The sequence below is a fragment of the Triticum dicoccoides genome, chromosome 1B, assembly GCF_002162155.2.
Source record: "Triticum dicoccoides isolate Atlit2015 ecotype Zavitan chromosome 1B, WEW_v2.0, whole genome shotgun sequence".
Lineage (NCBI taxonomy): Eukaryota > Viridiplantae > Streptophyta > Magnoliopsida > Poales > Poaceae > Triticum > Triticum dicoccoides.
The window spans coordinates 498,432,093-498,449,406 of NC_041381.1; positions in this window are offsets into that span (position 1 = coordinate 498,432,093).

Below are 17,314 nucleotides of genomic sequence, written 5' to 3' on the forward strand. Positions count from 1 at the left end.
GTCATCAAAACACATAACTCATGATACAAATCATCATCGAATGTTAAGCGTGCGGACCCTATGTGTTCGAGAACTATGTAGACATGATCGAGACACATCTTCGGTTAATAACCAGTAGCGGAACCTGGATGCTCATATCGGCTCCTACATATTCTACGAAGATCTTTATCAGTCAAATTGCATAACAACATACGTTGTTCCCTTTGTCATCGGTATGTTACTTGCCTGAGATTCCATCATCGGTATCATCATACCTAGTTCAATCTCGTTACTGGAAAGTCTCTTTACTCGTTCCGTAATACTTCATCCCGCTACTAACTCATTAGTCACAATGCTTGCAAGGCTTATAGTGATGAGCATTACCGAGAGAGCCTAGAGATACCTCTCCGAAACACGGAGTGACAAATCCTAATCTCGATCTATGCCAACTCAACAAACACCTTTGGAGACACCTATAGAGCACCTTTATAATCACCCTTTTACATTGTGACGTTTGGTAGCACACAAAGTGTTCTTCCGATATTCGGGAGTTGCATAATATCATAGTCTGAGGAACATGTATAAGTCATGAAGAAAGCAGTAGCAATGAAACTGTAACGATCATAATGCTAAGCTAATGGATGGGTCATGTCCATCACATCATTCTCCTAATGATGTGATCCCATTCATCAAATGACAACACATGTCTATGGTTAGGAAACATAACCATCTTTGATGAACGAGCAAGTCAAGTAGAGGCATACTAGGGACAATATGTTTTGTCTATGTATTCACACATGTACTAAGTTTCTGGTTCATACAATTCTAGCATGAATAATAAACATTTATCATGAAATAAGGAAATAAATAATAACTTTATTATTGCCTCTAGGGCATATTTCCTTCAGTAGCAGTGCCTCGTATTCGGCTGCATTGTTGGAGTCCGTATAGATAATTTGTAGTACATAGCGGACTGTGTCCCAGTAGGGGATGTTAGGATGATGCCAGCCCCTAGTCCGGCCAGCATTTTAGAGCTGTTGAAGTACATAATAATTTGGGGTATGAGGTATACTCTTTAGGGAGTTCGACTTCCATCCATTCAGTGACAAAGTCGGACAACACCTGGGATTTAATAGCTCGGCGTGGCTTGTATACAATTTCGAATAGTAAAAGCTCGATGACCCATTTGGCTATGCGGCCAGTGGCGTCCCTGTTATTGATAATGTCATTCAGTGGTACTTCAGATGCCACTATGATCAAACACTCTTGAAAGTAGTGTTGCAGTTTATGGGATGCCATGAAGACTGTACAGGCTATCTTCTGATAGTGGGGGTATCGGGATTTGCAAGGTGTAAGGACCTACGATACATAATAGACTGGTTTTTGTGTGGGGAATTTATGTTCCCCTTCCCCTCGTTCGACGACGAGCACAGCACTAACCACTTGGTTAGTTGCCGAAATATATAATAACATGAGCTCTCCAATGCCTGTTGCAGCTAGGATTGGGTTGCTTGCAAGAAGGGTTTTAATTTCTTCCTGTCCAGTTGTGGCAGCGTCCGTCCATTTGAAGTTGTCTGTGCGCCGTAATAGCTTGTAGAGTGGTAGCACCTTTTCTCCCAATTTGGAGATAAACGGGCTTAAGGCCACGATGCACCCAGCTAGTTTCTGGAGTTGGTTTAGGTCTGTTGGTATGGCCAATTGTGACAACGCTCGGATCTTAGCTGGGTTTGCTTCAATACCTCTATGGTAAACAATGAACCCGAGCATTTTTCTGGCCAGAACTCCGAAGACACATTTTTTCGGATTAAGCCGTATGTCGTATGTTCGGAGGTTGTCGAAGGTGAGACGAAGATCGTTCACTAGTGTCTCAATGTTTTTGTCTTGATGACCACGTCGTCCACGTATGCTTCGACCATTTTGCCAATTTGTTTTTCCAGGCACGTTTGAATCATACGTGTTGACGTCATATTTTGGCATTGACAAAAACATAATTAAGAAGGCCTCAAATGGAAATATTCTCAAAGTGAGAAAGTTTCGTCTCATCGAAAAGAGAAACTTTGATATTTGGGTCATAGCCATCCGACCTCATCTCTAAGGCCGAATTTGTGTTCGAAGTACTGAGATTTTGTATCCAGGACACTTTTCGGCTGATTACGCCCCCAAGACGGCCCCATATGGAAAACTGATCTACATGAATTGTCTTCATCTTGTCAAAATGATTGATTTTGATATAAATATCATCCTAATCCGAGGTTGTATGCAAAAGTTAGAGCCCGCACAACGTGACCCTCCAGTGGGCAAAATATGACGCCCAGAACCAGACACACGTGTGGGTATGTCTGATGAGCTGCGTGAATATTTAGTTGTTTTGCGCGAGTGATTTGGCCCCGAAGATGGCCTCAAATTTAAAAACTTTCAACATGAAACTTGTTCGTCTCATCGAAACGAGCAAGTATTCTTTTGGGCGCATTTTCATCGGAGGTCGTTTACCACAACAAAAGAAACCCGCGAGGTGCAGCCAGTTTTAGACCGAACAGTTTTGGAAAGTTCGGATAAAACCAATAAGAATTTGACTAGGGTTTTGGACGTGAATCCAAAACTTTTCCTTGCACGGGAAGTCCAGCTGCCTCTTATATACCTAAGGGGTGACGGCCGATTGAACAACATACAATCGAACAAACACATCTACTACTTTTTCATGTTCATCTACTTTTTATCTATCCCTTATATCTTTCTCCTTGTTCTTCGCTAGTTCTTCATGCTGGAGGGCTGCGGATCCACGAGGCTCTAGGGGCGAGCGAATCGACCTGGAGCAGCCCATAGCCACCGCACTCCCTGATGGGGTCCCTCCAGGGCGTGCGGGGTTCTAGGTCTCAAAAGCATCTGCCGGCTGTCTTGTGTATCACGCTGTCGGTCAGATCTCCTTCTATGTGAGCCGCGGTGCATCACCCCCTACGTCGAGGGTACACGGTGACGTGTTTGTGTGTCAACACACTTTTTGGCGACTCCGCTGGGGAACGAAGCCTTGAACGGTCTCCAGCCTGTTCTTGCTACGAAGAGATCGTCATCAAGTTGCTGCAATCTACAAAGGTAATATGAATACCCAATTCCCCTTTGTAGATGTAGATAATCCATATGTTGTTGCTAGATCACCTAATGAGCATAATGTATCGGCTAGCCCTATTTTTATCAATCATGCATCTAATTATGTGCAAGGGCTGATGCAAAACAACTTTCATGCTTGAAATTCTTATGATTTTAGCAACGTACAACATATGTATCCAAACTCTCATGCATTGGCAACCCCACAAATCCATATGCCGATGAACAACATGATGGGTTTGGTTAATCAATTTGAAACACATCATGTTAAAATTTCTAATAGTATACAAGAAAGTGTTTCACCTTTTTATTCATCGGCAACTAATTTGCAATATGTGAATCCAACCTTGCCGATGGATGGGAGAATTGGCCATGCTACTACTAGCTATTCGACTAGTTACTCTCAACCATCATATGCTACACCTCATGTTAGTAATTTTTCAGCATCGTATGCAACTGCAGATGTTCATAATTCGGCCCCGCATCTTCATGGTCATAGTCGAGTAAGTGAAAATTTTACAAGAACACATGTGCCGTCATCAAATACTATAGCATATAATGTATACTCTATGCAATTCAAGAATTTCAGCAACACCCACGAATCATTGCCAAAATAATCTGAAATATTATGGAGCAATCCCTTCCAGAAGCGGTTGTGGCTGCATTAAAAAAGAGCTTGGCACAAAATAAGAGAATTAGTGCTCTTTGCCTTGAACAATATGAAAAGGGCTTGTTTCCTGATTATGCTACAATAAAGGCTAGAGTTTTGCAGGAAGATGAAGCTTCATCAATTGATAGTATTGGTGAGAGAGCATATGGTTCTACAGCAGTGCATACACCTTCACCTTGTACTGCAACATATTATACACCCACTACATGATTGCAAAATTTCGGCAACACTAACAATTCATTGCCGAAAGATCCTAAAAGCATTCGGGGGCGAACTAATCTAGAGAGGGCTGAAATTGAGAGGGGAGTTAAAGCTTTGCGCGATAGGGTGCAAGTACTTTGCCAAGAGAAAATTGATAGGGAATTGGCTCAAAGAAAAGAAGCCTTGCCAATTTGATATAACCGGTGAAAAGAATGATGATTCGGAAACTAAAAGTGCTTCGGTTGAAAAAGCCGAATCAAGTAGTATATATTCCGAATCCATCAACTCCAAAGAGGCAAACATTGTTGAGAAACGACACGAAAAGTATATCAAGACAACCATACTTGATTTTTCTGAAGTTAATGGAACCTACTTCCTGCCCTATGAGTTTCGTGCTATAGAAATTGACGAGCTTCAAGAACAAGAACAAGTAGGTGAAGAAAGTTTGGTGGACAAAGATCTTCAAACTAATGATGCACAAAATCAAGAAAAAGATGATGACAAGGTGTTGGGGAGATTTCTGAAGGCGGAGCAAGATATTCTTCAAGTCACACCACCATCATGCTCTCCCAACATATTTGAAGAGGTATGTCTAGAAATTAATTTACCTATTTCTGGATTTGGTCATGACTTAGTTATTGATGCATATATTAGAAAAATCTTGAAAAGAAATATTGAGAGACCAATGAAGAATGGTAATTTATTGGGCCATTTGCATTTCTGTCCCTAACTCGAACCACCTAATCAGATATACCCCTAATTCGAAAGCCTGCTCAAATTTGCCCCTCTGCCATTAGGTGCCCTTACAGAAATGCCCTTCTACGTCGTTACCATCCGGTCAAACAACTTTGACCGTCCTGAAAAAAATAGCAAAAAAATTGAAAAAAAAACTAAAATTTTGTGAGATCAAAGATACTCATGGGTGCAAGGTGCATGCAAATTTTCGTGCTATTTAGACATTCCAGGAGCTCATGGCAAGGAAAAACAGTTAATATGCGCGCTTGTGAACAGTGAATTTGAAATAAAATAGCAAGAAAATTCAAAAAAATATGAAATTTTTTGCATCAAAGAGGCTTGGGTGCACAAGGTGCTTGCAAGTTTTTGTGATCAAATGACATGCGAGGAGCTCTAGCAAGAAAAAACAAAATAGTCAATTTTTTCCTAAGTTTTTTCCCCGAGCCAAATTTTGTGTTTTTCTTCACAAGCCCCTCCAATGTCCAGACACAACAAAAATTTGCACGCAGCTTTTAGACCATAGCCTCTTTGATGCCTAAAATTTTCATATTTTTTTGAATTTTCTTGCTATTTTTTTGAATTTACTGTTCACATGCTTACATATTTATTGTTTTTCCTTTGACATGAGCTCCTGGAATGCCCAAACAGCACAAAAAATTTGCATGCACCTTGCGAACCTGAGTATCTTTGATCTGACAAATTTTCAGATTTTTTAGATTTTTTTTTGCTATTTTTTTCAGGACGGTCAATGCCCTATGACCAACTTTGACCTGCTTTGACTAGACGGTAACGGCACAAAAGGGCATTTCTGTAAGTGCACCTAACGGCGGAGGGCCAAATTTGAGCAGGCTTTGAAATTAGGGGTAAATCTGAGAGTTGGCGCAAATTAGGGGCATAGATGTAAATGTCCCTAATTTATTTGTTAGCAATCAGATTGTCACAAAGCATATCGGTCAACACATTGCACCATTCAGAAAGACCAATGGCGAAAAATTATTCCAGTCAAGACTTTCCCCATTGCTTTATCTAAAGCTCATATCTAATTGGGTAGCTTTGCTTATTTCTTACTTGGCTTACACTGAGTCTCAATTGAGACATGTATGTTCTAACTATCTTTGTTTCAAAAATTTAAAGCCAAGGTTAAAATCTTCTGAGCAAATAAATGCCAGTATAGTTTCTTATCCAAAGACATTAGAGATAGAGTGCAAAACACAATGCATAGTCGAATGGGGTGATGAAAAATCTAAACCATTCGTTTGCTTAACTCAAAAGTCGTTCTCACAGCAAGATCGGCTAGAGAATAAAAAGTTTGCCTTCAATTGAAGCATGTGTGGTCAAATAGTTGATTTGTTGTTGAGAAATAGTTATATTAGAATTCTTGATCACCATGTTGAGCCATATGTCCAGGGACGAATGTATTATAAGTTGCACGATTCGTCCAAGCATAATTTTGAGGATTGCAACATGTTTCGTCAAATAGTTAAATCGGCCATTGATAAAGGATGATTTAAATTTGTTGAGACACCAAGAGATGACCAGTCTATTCTTATTGATCCTGATGGCTGAAAGTTTTTGCACCGGCTGCTTCAAGCCGATCCATTTAAGGAGAAGGTAAAAACTGCAGGTGATGGGATCAAGCTTTATAGTAAAGAAGTTGTTGAAGAGCATAATGAGCATAATCTTGAGGGTGAAAATTCCATCAAAGCTACAATGGAGACGCCAAGGACTGGGGGGCAGCAAGAAAATCCAATGATCGGTGAAAGAAAACCAAAATAAAACAAAGGCCGAAATAAGCGCAAGTGTAAGAGATCAAAAATCACCTTCGCTGAACTATTTGATAAATATCAAAAGAAGAGTGAAGAGAAGAATGCTTATCGGCCAAATCATGCAAAGAAACCAAGATCACACCACGGCGCAAATATGAGGATCGGTATTGGCAAATGATAATTTTAATGCAACATATTCATATCCTCATTTTGGGCCGTGAATGCCAATGCCGTGGATAGCCTCCCTATGCTCATATAGATCCATATTCATCATGGGACAGGTATGATACAAGGGCACATTCTCCATCTTATTTTAGACCATCTCACCAATACTATGCAGCTCCAAGAAGATCAACATTTGAGCAATCACGCGTCAAAGACCGTTTCAATCATAAGGAATCGGTCCAGAGCTCAAGGAAGAAGAAAGAGGTGGTAAAGCAAGTTTACCGCATGAAAAGAGATGGTCGTAAGTGTGCTACTTCAGATTTGATCCCAAATAACAAAGGGCCAATTAAAGTGTTGACATTGGCTACAAAAAGGCAAATAAGTGAAGCAATCAATTGATAAAAATCAGAGTGCTAAATCTGAAAAAAAGATGTTGAGGGTGCACAAGGCCAAAAAATAGTTGCCATTGGTTGAAACAAAATCACAGTCGAGGTGCTCACTCGGCTTATCGTATTGGCAAAAGAAGGAGTTACAAAAGCTTAGTGCACAAGAACTTGAAGAAAGGAACATGGCATGGGTTCCCAAAGGAAGTACTCAAAATAATAATTATGTGTAAGCTTCCATTACAAGAAGTGCGGCGAAGGTGAAGAAGGAAAAGAGTGAAAACTATGAAGGACCAAGCCAGAGGTTTCAACATCTTCAGTCTACACATTATCCATATTCTTAAACTATGCCATTAATGCATATGCCATGGAATTCGTCATCAGGTATGATTGGTAACCCTTGATGGGCTTATTTTAATCCATGGATGCAATATAATTTCTTACATCATGAAAGGGTATTGCCAAATCACTATACATTTGATTAGCTACAAGTTTGTTGCTGATCCAAAGGGTCGAAATACATGATTTGTCATTTCATTTATTTATTTTTGCTATATGTGCTTTGAATGAAGTTTATTTGGTAATGGCCGATATTTATCTATCGTCCTAAGATTATGTCAATGCATGGTCGGTGTAGTATTCTAACATCGTCCTTAGTTCGATTGGAGAGCGAGATAAGGTACATGCTCATGGAAATTTATATGTATGCCTATATTATGATTGAATGGAGTTGAGACATCATGACCGACGTCATTGAATATATGCTGCATAGGCAAATTCATAGTTCCAGAATTGGCTAGTGGGCTTGTACTTTGTTTGGATATGATTTGGCTTATGCATCTTTGAGATCTATAAGAGGCCAAATCATAGCTGATTTTATTACTGAACATCGGATTAATGACATGCATTATGTTGATATTAGCCTTGTCTTTCTAATACTATGGAGATTATATATTGATGGTTAAATTTGTAGCAATGGCCAAGGTGTTGGTGTTGTTTATATATCTCCTCGTGGTGTTATTTTTTGAAGCCTCATGCCATTTAGAGTATTTCTGCACAAATAATCAGGCCGAATATGAAGCATTGTTATTCGATGTAGAGATGTTGTTTGCCATAGGTGCTACACATATTGAGGCTTTTGGTGATTCGTTATTAGTAGTGCAACTAATATCCAAAGTCTTTCAATGTTTTGACGAATCACTCCATGGTTATCTTGATAAATGTCTAGATATAATTTCTACTTTGGATTATTTTAGCATTGCTCACATATCTAGACATGATAATTGGAGAGACACCATAAAAAAATACACTTCCGTGATGATACGTGTTTGTCACAGTAGGTCGCATCCATGATGATTTTATGACAGAATCAAGATAGTCATACATGTGCTGTCGTAGAACTATTCCATGACATTACCAAAATTATCATCACGGAAGTGTCCACTTCCATGACGATAAATCGCGCGTCATAGAAGTGCTTTCGTCAAGGGTGACCGACACATGGCATCCACCGTAATGGAACGTTGTTAAGCTATCGGGTCGGGTTTTGGATCCGATAACCCGTTAACAGCCCTGACCAATGGGGATTTTCCACGTGTAAAATCATCATTGGCTGGAGGAAACACGTGTCGGCTCACCGTTGGGACAGATGTCATCCGTTCATTGGACCAAAGGCGCCTATGATACGGCGACACGTGGCACGGCCGAACAGAGGCCCATTCCTGTGAAAAGGTCGGCCCGTTTGACTTGGTCAAAAGGTGGTGAGCCGGCCCACAGAAAGCCTATTAAAGTCATGCTCGCATATAGCCCATTTACAACCCGCTAACCCAGGGCCCGTTATGCCCTATCCGAATTAGGCCCAGTAGCGTCATATGGGCCGTCCAATATGATTCCAGCCCATTTTAACTTCCGGCCCATGTGTGGCCCATGACTTCTTTCGGCCCATATGAGGCCCTTTGTAACTCTTGGCCCATTAACGGCCCGTGGTGAAACTGGCCCATAATGAACAGTGTATCACTTTATACCCATTAACGGCCCGTTATTCTATTGGACCGTTTCCAGCCCAAGTTATCTTTCGGCCTTCTCAGGGCCCATTGATTCTTGGGCTCATTTGCAGCATTCGGTTACATACGGCCCGTTACTGTCATTTTCTGCTTGTGGGCCAAATTCAGCCCGTCGTTACAGTCGGCCCGTTTGCGGACCGTTAATACGTTCGGCCGTTTTCATCTCAAAAAAAACCGTTGGGCTGTTTTCATAGAGTTATCAAATACGGTCTATTGACGTCCCGTTATGGTCCACGAATTGTACGGCCCATGATTGGCGAAATGATGATACGCCCCGTAGAAGGCCCATGGATCTATGGCCCGTATGAGGCCCATGGATCTACGGCCCGTAGAAGGCCCATGGGTCGTACGGCCCGTAGAAGGCCCATGGACCCTACAGCCCATAGAAGGCCCATGGACCCTAAGGCCCGTATAGAAGGCCAATGGATCCTACGGCCTGTATAGAAGGCCAATGGATCCTACGGCCGGAAGAAGGCCCATGGATCATACGGCCTGCAGGAGGCCCATGGTTACAACCGTCTGTGTGTTTCCATGATTATTTTGGCCTAGTTACCAAAAATAGGCTATTGTGGCCACTAGAAATACACAGAAAAAGAACTGCAGTGACTACAAGCAAACAAATAAACAAGACAATAAGGAAATATATAAGCAAGCAATTAACGCTAGCCTATTACCGCTATTACACATATTACATCCACTAGGCATCAAAATTCACCACCAGTGCAAATATAGGGAACAAAGAAGCATATTACATACACTGGCCGTCAAAATTGGCCACCAGTGCAAATAAACGCGGCAGCAAAACAAGAGCATAACTGAAACAACTTCAGAAGAGCTCAAGAAACATTATCCTGGGTATCCACCATGCTGGCAATAAGCTTAGCAAGTTGATTAGCTTTGTCCTGTTTGGCGCTAAAATCCTCCAACGCTTGCTATTGCACTAGAAAGTATGCATCTGAATGCTCCAGGGACTTCCGCAGTCCTTTCGCTTCTTGTGGCAGCACAGCTGATCGATGTCTTTCGGCTTGTAGTTGAGACTCAAGAAACTGAACTGATTCAGAAAGTGAGTTTGAATAGCTTGTGCAAGCAGTAGTGGCCAGTAACTCGAACACTAAACCAAGACAGGACTTTGGGGTTGTCTCGCTGTCTTCAAGATAGTCTTCCTTAGATGTTTTATCAGCTTTGTTGGAGACCAACAAGGATGTGTCACTATCCTGAACCTTATCTGCATTACTTCCTTTACGATTGCTTAATAAGGCACTCTTCCCCAATATTCTCTCAGCATTCTAAAAGAAGAAACAAGCAGACACATAACAATGTACTAGTATATGAAACTCATTTCGATGAACCAGTTCATTAGTAAGGTGGACAGGATTAAACTACCAAGTCTTCTATTGCCAAGTACTAGTACATAATAAAAGCACCAAACAAACATATATCTATTTCCTATGGTCACTTCATTGTCTTGCCAAATCAAAATAGAGACACAGTTCAAATCATATCAGTTCAAGAGAAAGCTACAGTGAAAGAATACAAAGCGTGGAAACTACATGGCACAACAAGATTTCAGATGGGTACCATGGGTCTACATGTACAACAACACTATTGGCTCTGTTGTGATGCTAGTAATGTGCATGATATGAAAGTCAACTGTATACACAATTGAAATTGAAATCAAAAGAGCTATTGATAAGAGCAAACTTGTTAAACAAACATGCATGAACATACCTGCTGTGCCATTGGAGTTTCGATTGGATCCTTCAATTTAAAAATAAGTTTGTATCAGTAAATACAGTGATACAAGAGCAGAGCAATCATAGTTAAAAAAAGGCGCGCCTAAGCGAGCGCTTAAGCGCGCCTAGGCTCTAGGCGTTGGCAAAATGCATTGTGCATAACTACGCTTAATTTGTGCATAACTTTACATAAGCATGCGCTTTGGTTAGTAAAGCGCAAGGCAGTGGCAAAATGCACAATTAACGCCTAGCGCTTTTCTGAACTATGATAGCAATGGAATCTTAAATTAGAACAATTGTTCTTCAAGTTTAGGCACTTGTTCTACATGAACAGAGTACAGTAAGATGCAAAAATATAATACATAAAAATAGAAAATGAGCTCATAGACCTTACCACATTCTTGGTTCGGGACCAGTACAGAACAAGGCGTTCCCAGTCATCGTCCAGTAAATGTGTCTCAGGAGAATGTAAGGGAATTTGATGAGTTTCTTTGCCGACGAAGTACGTTTTCTTCAGGTAATTCCGATACTGCCACCAAGCATTCTTGAAGATAGCAAAGGTATTAGCACAGGTTACCTCATCCCGAGTTTCCAAATCGGTCCTTCTCTATAGAGAAAAATGGTAAAATTTGCTGTATTATAACCATCATGGAGGTAGGATCTATGGGACAAAGCAAAGTAATTGCCATGAATAACATTACTTACACATAACTCCTGGACAAACACCTGCAATTGGCATCTACCTTCATCTTCAGTATAATATTTCCAAGATGGGAAGATACACACTTATGATTTAACAACATCAAATGCGATAGATGCTATACTACGATTGGCTGGTTGTGCTTCCTCCACAGGAATAGGCGTACTAACTGGTGGAGTTGGGGTTCGCCGTGATAGTACTAGCCCTTTGGGCACTGGAGCTGCCTTACTAACTGCTCTTGTTTGGGCTCTCTGTGGTGGAGATGGTGTTGTGTCAACAGGAACTGGGTTACTATCGGCTGGGGTTGGGGATAGATTGGGTGAAGCTGGTTCTCTGTCCATAGCAGTAGGGGTACAATCTGTGAGAGTTTGGGTTATGTGTGGTAGGGCTGGTTCTTGTGCATGTACAACCGGGGTGCTATCTCCACCAAGAGGTAGCACTGTTTTATTTGAAGACCATGTTATTATTCTGCTAGATACTGGCATCACCCGCTCCAATTCAAAGGCTGATAAACAGGAAACATAGTTGAATGTACAGACATTGTATGAGAGACAGATGCAATAGATAGTGTGGAAAAAAGAGGGCATGAAATAGTTGACATGTATATTGTTTAACTAAAATGGATAGCATGACATAATTTCACATATATGATGTCTATCTAAACTGGATAGCATAGCATAACATAATTCAAAGATATGATGAATAACTAAACAACATCGCATGACATAATTCACCTACATGTTATCTAAGTAATCAGGATCACATCATTTAATTCACATATGTGATTTATATGCTAAACAGAGGGCAGTCGATATGATGTCTGAACTAAGAACATGGTGTTGAATATTGTGTATATGATGTCTAAACTATGCAATGCAAGACACCGTATGCATCATATGAGCAGTATAACCGTGCCAAGTTAGAGCATACACCTCAGTGGGGGAATAGGACTGGTCATCTGTCTCTGAATCCATCTCTGAGGAGCTATCGGAACCCAACAAGAGATCTGCTTTGACAGGTAGCACTGTCTGCTCTGAAGGCCTTGTTTTCACTCCAGATTTTTCCATCTCCCAACCAAATGGCTGATTCACAGGAAGAGTAGTTTAATGTACAAACATTGTCGACAAATGGAAATGTAATGAAGAAAAGGATGGGCAAGATAGCATTCAAATATATGATGCCTAGTTAAACAGGATGGCATTGCACATTTCACATATATTATGGCTGGCTAAAAGACATGAGACTGCATAATTCCCATATATGATATAGAAACTAAACAGGTGGCATTACAAAACATGTCTAAACTAAGAAGATGACATATATGATGTCAAAAGTAGGCACTGCAAGGTAACATATGCATGATATGTCTAACATCATCATGCCAAGGTATAGCAAACACCTTGGGGGGTAAATAGGAGTGGTCAGCGGCGTCTGAATCTGCCTAAGAACAGATATCTTCGTCTGGATTACAATCTGGAGAGGGGTGGGGAGGTTTTGCCATTGAACCCACCATGGAGCGATGTCTGCATGACATTGTATTGCTGCGCAAAACTCTTCTCTTTTTCTCTACATGTTCAGCATGACTGTGTACAATATTTGACATGCATACGAAAAAATATGGTGAGATTATGTAAGGAGAGCATGCAGAAATTTAGAGTGATGGTAACAACCAGTGGATGGATCCAAAAATAATGATAGCAGGCTGATGATTGCTTTAAATTAATAAAAAGACAGATGATGATTACTTTACTATTTGTTTCCCAGCCAAGATGAACAACATAGGCATACCCTAGGTGAACCAAATATTAGACAGACATACTATTCATTGCTGCCTCGATATGTGCCCCACAACTGATTTAGAACTCAAGTTTTAACATTAATTTGGACCTGACTTGGGAGTCCAAGAGCTGAACAGGACGATAAAGTAGCAGGTAAGTTTAAGCAATGCATAACATAAGTAGAAACAAAAGAGTGCAACCTCTCTTGTGGAACCATGTACTCCTCAGGTTCATCTGCTGAGTCGATGGTGGTGATGCCGTTGCGGTGGGTTCCAGCGGCAGGGAAGGAGATCTGAGGCGGCGAAAGACGGTCAGGAGTCATGATGTCTGGTTTGGTGGATGCTTCTGCCGATGGAGCAGCTCAGTTGAGGTGGACGACGTCGCGGCAGGAGCAGGACAAATCACACAAAGTTCCCCTCCACACGTACCTGTAACTGAAGTAATTCTGTAAGAGCTCATTCTGCTTGCATGATTCTTAAAACGCAGGGATAGGAAAAACACCAGAATAGGATAGGAAAATGCACATGGTAAACAGAGCATTTGTAAACACAGGATTTCTGTCAACTTGGGTGTTTGGTTTACAAGAATTGGAAGAGCAGAGGAATGCAAAGAAACATGTCCAAAATAAAGTGAAACCATATGAAAGCGTGTACAGTTAAAATGTTATTCTGGCACTAATGCACTTGGTCTTGTTTTCGTGCATAGGATTTTGAAAAGTAGGTCCAGGTGGATGTTTTGCTTCATTCCTTTCAACAAAATGCATGAATAATTGAATAGTAGAGTGCCATTGGAAAATTCCCTATTGCTATGTTTTTCCGTTGAACCAAAATAGCCCTAATGGATCGACATGAATGTATAGTAATAAGTGATGCAACAAGTGTACAACCTCCTTGCCATAGCCGTGTCGACCTCAGCATCATTGGGTTGGTCACTGAAGCAGTTGAGGCAGAGGTTGCTGTCGGAGGTGTGGAGGAAGATCTGAGGAATCTATAGACGGCATCCAGGGCACTGCTCTATTGTGATGGATCGTTCTATCATTGGAGCAGCTCCGATGAGCCATAAGACGTCAAGGCTGAAGAAGCACAAGACAAACATCGTCAATCTGAAGTGGGATTCTAATAGCATCTCCAATAGATGATGTAAAATGGATGTAAAATTAACATCACCAAAAACCACCTGACTACAACAGATGAGGTTAAAATGGTTGACTCTGAACTTAACTGTTGAGACTGAAATTTACTGTGGAATCTGAATGCTACTGTCGAAACTGAATGCAATGGTAGCAGAGAGGCACTTGACCTGTAGTTTAGGGAGGGGCTGCAGTTCAGCTTCAACCTGCACCCCCTTGAGCCGCCAGCCACCACCGGCCGAATCGCCGGCCCTAGCGCTGCCTCGCCGCCCCGAAATAACTTGCCACCGCCGCCTCGGCCAGCCCTCTAGGCCCCCCGCTCCCCCCACCCTAAACCCTAAGATAGATAGCGGGGTACCACTCCAGCAAGCCCCCGTCCTCGCTGCGGGTGGTTCTTCCTTAACTCTGGTGAGCCCCCCCCCAACCCCGGAAAATCGACTGACCCAAAAGTCGATTCAGTCAACTGAAGTGTGGCTTAATCGGAGCAGAGCAGCAGCACGAGCGAGGGGGAGAGCAGCAGCAACAGCTGGGCAAGCGAGCGATCGAGCGAGAGCCGGAGCAGCAGCAGCAGCGCGAGCGAGCAAGCGAGTGAGTGCCAGAGCAGCAGCAGCAGATCCAGCTGGTATGGACGCCGCTGCCGAAGGGGCCTTGCACTGGGGGAGAGCCGCCATGGAGATGTCGCCCGCGGCGCTGGCTTCAAGGTAGCCGCTCCATGGGGGTGCGGGATGGAGCACCGTCGGCACCGGGAGGTCGAGTTAAGGAGAAGGTGCGATGCGATGAGTGTACAACCTCTTTGGTGGCGCCGAGTAGGCCTCAGCTTCATCCGAGGAGTCGGTGAGGATGTTGCGGTTCCGGTGGAGCAGGTTAAGGCGGCGCTGTGGGGATGGAGCAGCCGCGATAGATGAGGCGATCGTTTGAGCAGCTCCTTGGAGGTGGAGGACGGAGCGGCTGAACCGGCGGGACGGTGAGATGGAGACGGATCCTCATCTGGGGAGGTGGACGAGGGACGTCGAGCTGTTGCGGTGGACGATGTCGTCTGGGAAGAGGCTCCGGCTGGGCAGAGGTGATGTGGCGGACAGAGGAGGGTGGGGTTTCATGGCTGGAGCGGAGAGGTTATGACTGCCTGGGATTTCGAATGGCGAAAAGGGGGAGATGGGAGGGGGTGAAGCATGACTTAGGGACACGCTTGTCCAAAATGTAGGGTGTGTTACAAAAGTACCCCCACCAATTTGAACTAGCGGCCCTTTCGGCTCAGGGTTAGAAGGGGGATTTCGCGTGTCGGGATTTGGCAGCTGGAGGGAGTTTTCGCGGGCATTGTAATTTCGGTATCTCAATTTTCAAGATATAACAAGACGTGGGTTGAATTTTAGGGACAAGCCTAACGTAACGTGTAGTAATATTGTACTTGTACGTACCAAATCAATTCGCACTTCCCTCAACCAAAATGAAAACAAAAAAAATAAAACTATTCACACCACACAAAGAGAGAGTCTTGCCCCGTTTTACTATACAAATGCTATTCAAAGCTACTCCCTCCTTCCATCTATATAGGGCCTAATGCATTTTTGAAGCTAAATTTGACCAAATATTAGAGCAATGATATATGACATGCAACTTACACAAAGCACATCGTTAAATTCGTCTGTGAAAGGTTGTATTAATGATATAATTTTCACATTGTGCATGTCATGTAGTATTAATCTTGTCAATAGTCAAAGGTGGTCTTAAAAATCTCATTACGCCCCATATAGATGGAAGGAGGGAGTATGAATCCATGTTATGTCCAATTAAATTTTTTCGCTTGCTGTATAATGCATGTAACCTACTCATACCAACATTTTAGTGCATTCCAAATGTCTATACTACCGCTGCAATTCGAACTAAATTTGAATTCGTTTCTCTATTTCAATAAGAATCTACAATCATGATTGTTGCCAACTTCAACCATCATTCCTGTATTACCTTATATTAATAACACACCACATGATTACTATAGAGACAGATATGAACTATGTGTACTACATGAACTCGAATTCTATTTTTTGAATACACTTGATGTTGATTCCAAATAATAGTACATTTGATGTACTAACTATATATATTCATAATCTAAACCATGTTCCATATGTACACCATGTTTATCACACAAAGTATAGTGCCCCGCCCCCTACATTATGACAAGTATTTAGACCTGAGTTGCAAAAGCCACACATTAGCCCAAATTATAATCAATGTTCTACATTATGATATCTTCTTCAAGTATCCGTATCCACTTTTTATAATGAATTATGATCTTTGTTCATCTTTTACACATTCACGATCCTATTCTATTTGTAGCTAGCTAGCGCAAACTTTCTATCGTGCATGCACACGCCCGCCCCCCTCACACACCCTTAGCGTCCCCTCCATCGCTCACGTTCATTATTTCTCTTTAGGTCGTCCATCAGCGGTGTGTGTAGGACCCCGGCTCCTTCTTTCTTGCACACACCGGTCGATATACCTCTCTAGCCAAGTGTGCCTACAACAAACACATATATACTTCCCCTCTTCTCATCTCACTGTCCATGCCCCCATATGTCCAATACGATTCCACGCAGGTGCACACTCCCGCCCCTCTTTTCATTAATCACATGCTCGCACACTCCTCCCCCCTCGACATGGTAGGCCTCTCGCACCACCTCCTAGCCACACCCTCTCCCCATGTCTGCCTCTCCGGACCTTATTTGCTTCTAACACATGCATGTGTGCATATGAACTGATCTCCCTACATATAGCCAGGTCGACTATAATTCGTTTTCACCAAGCACCGATACACTTACCTTGCTAGTTAGGTCTCTCCTTTTCTCGGACACACAACGTTGATCTTCCTATGTAGTTACGCATGCTTACCACAACCATATCTTCTCCCCT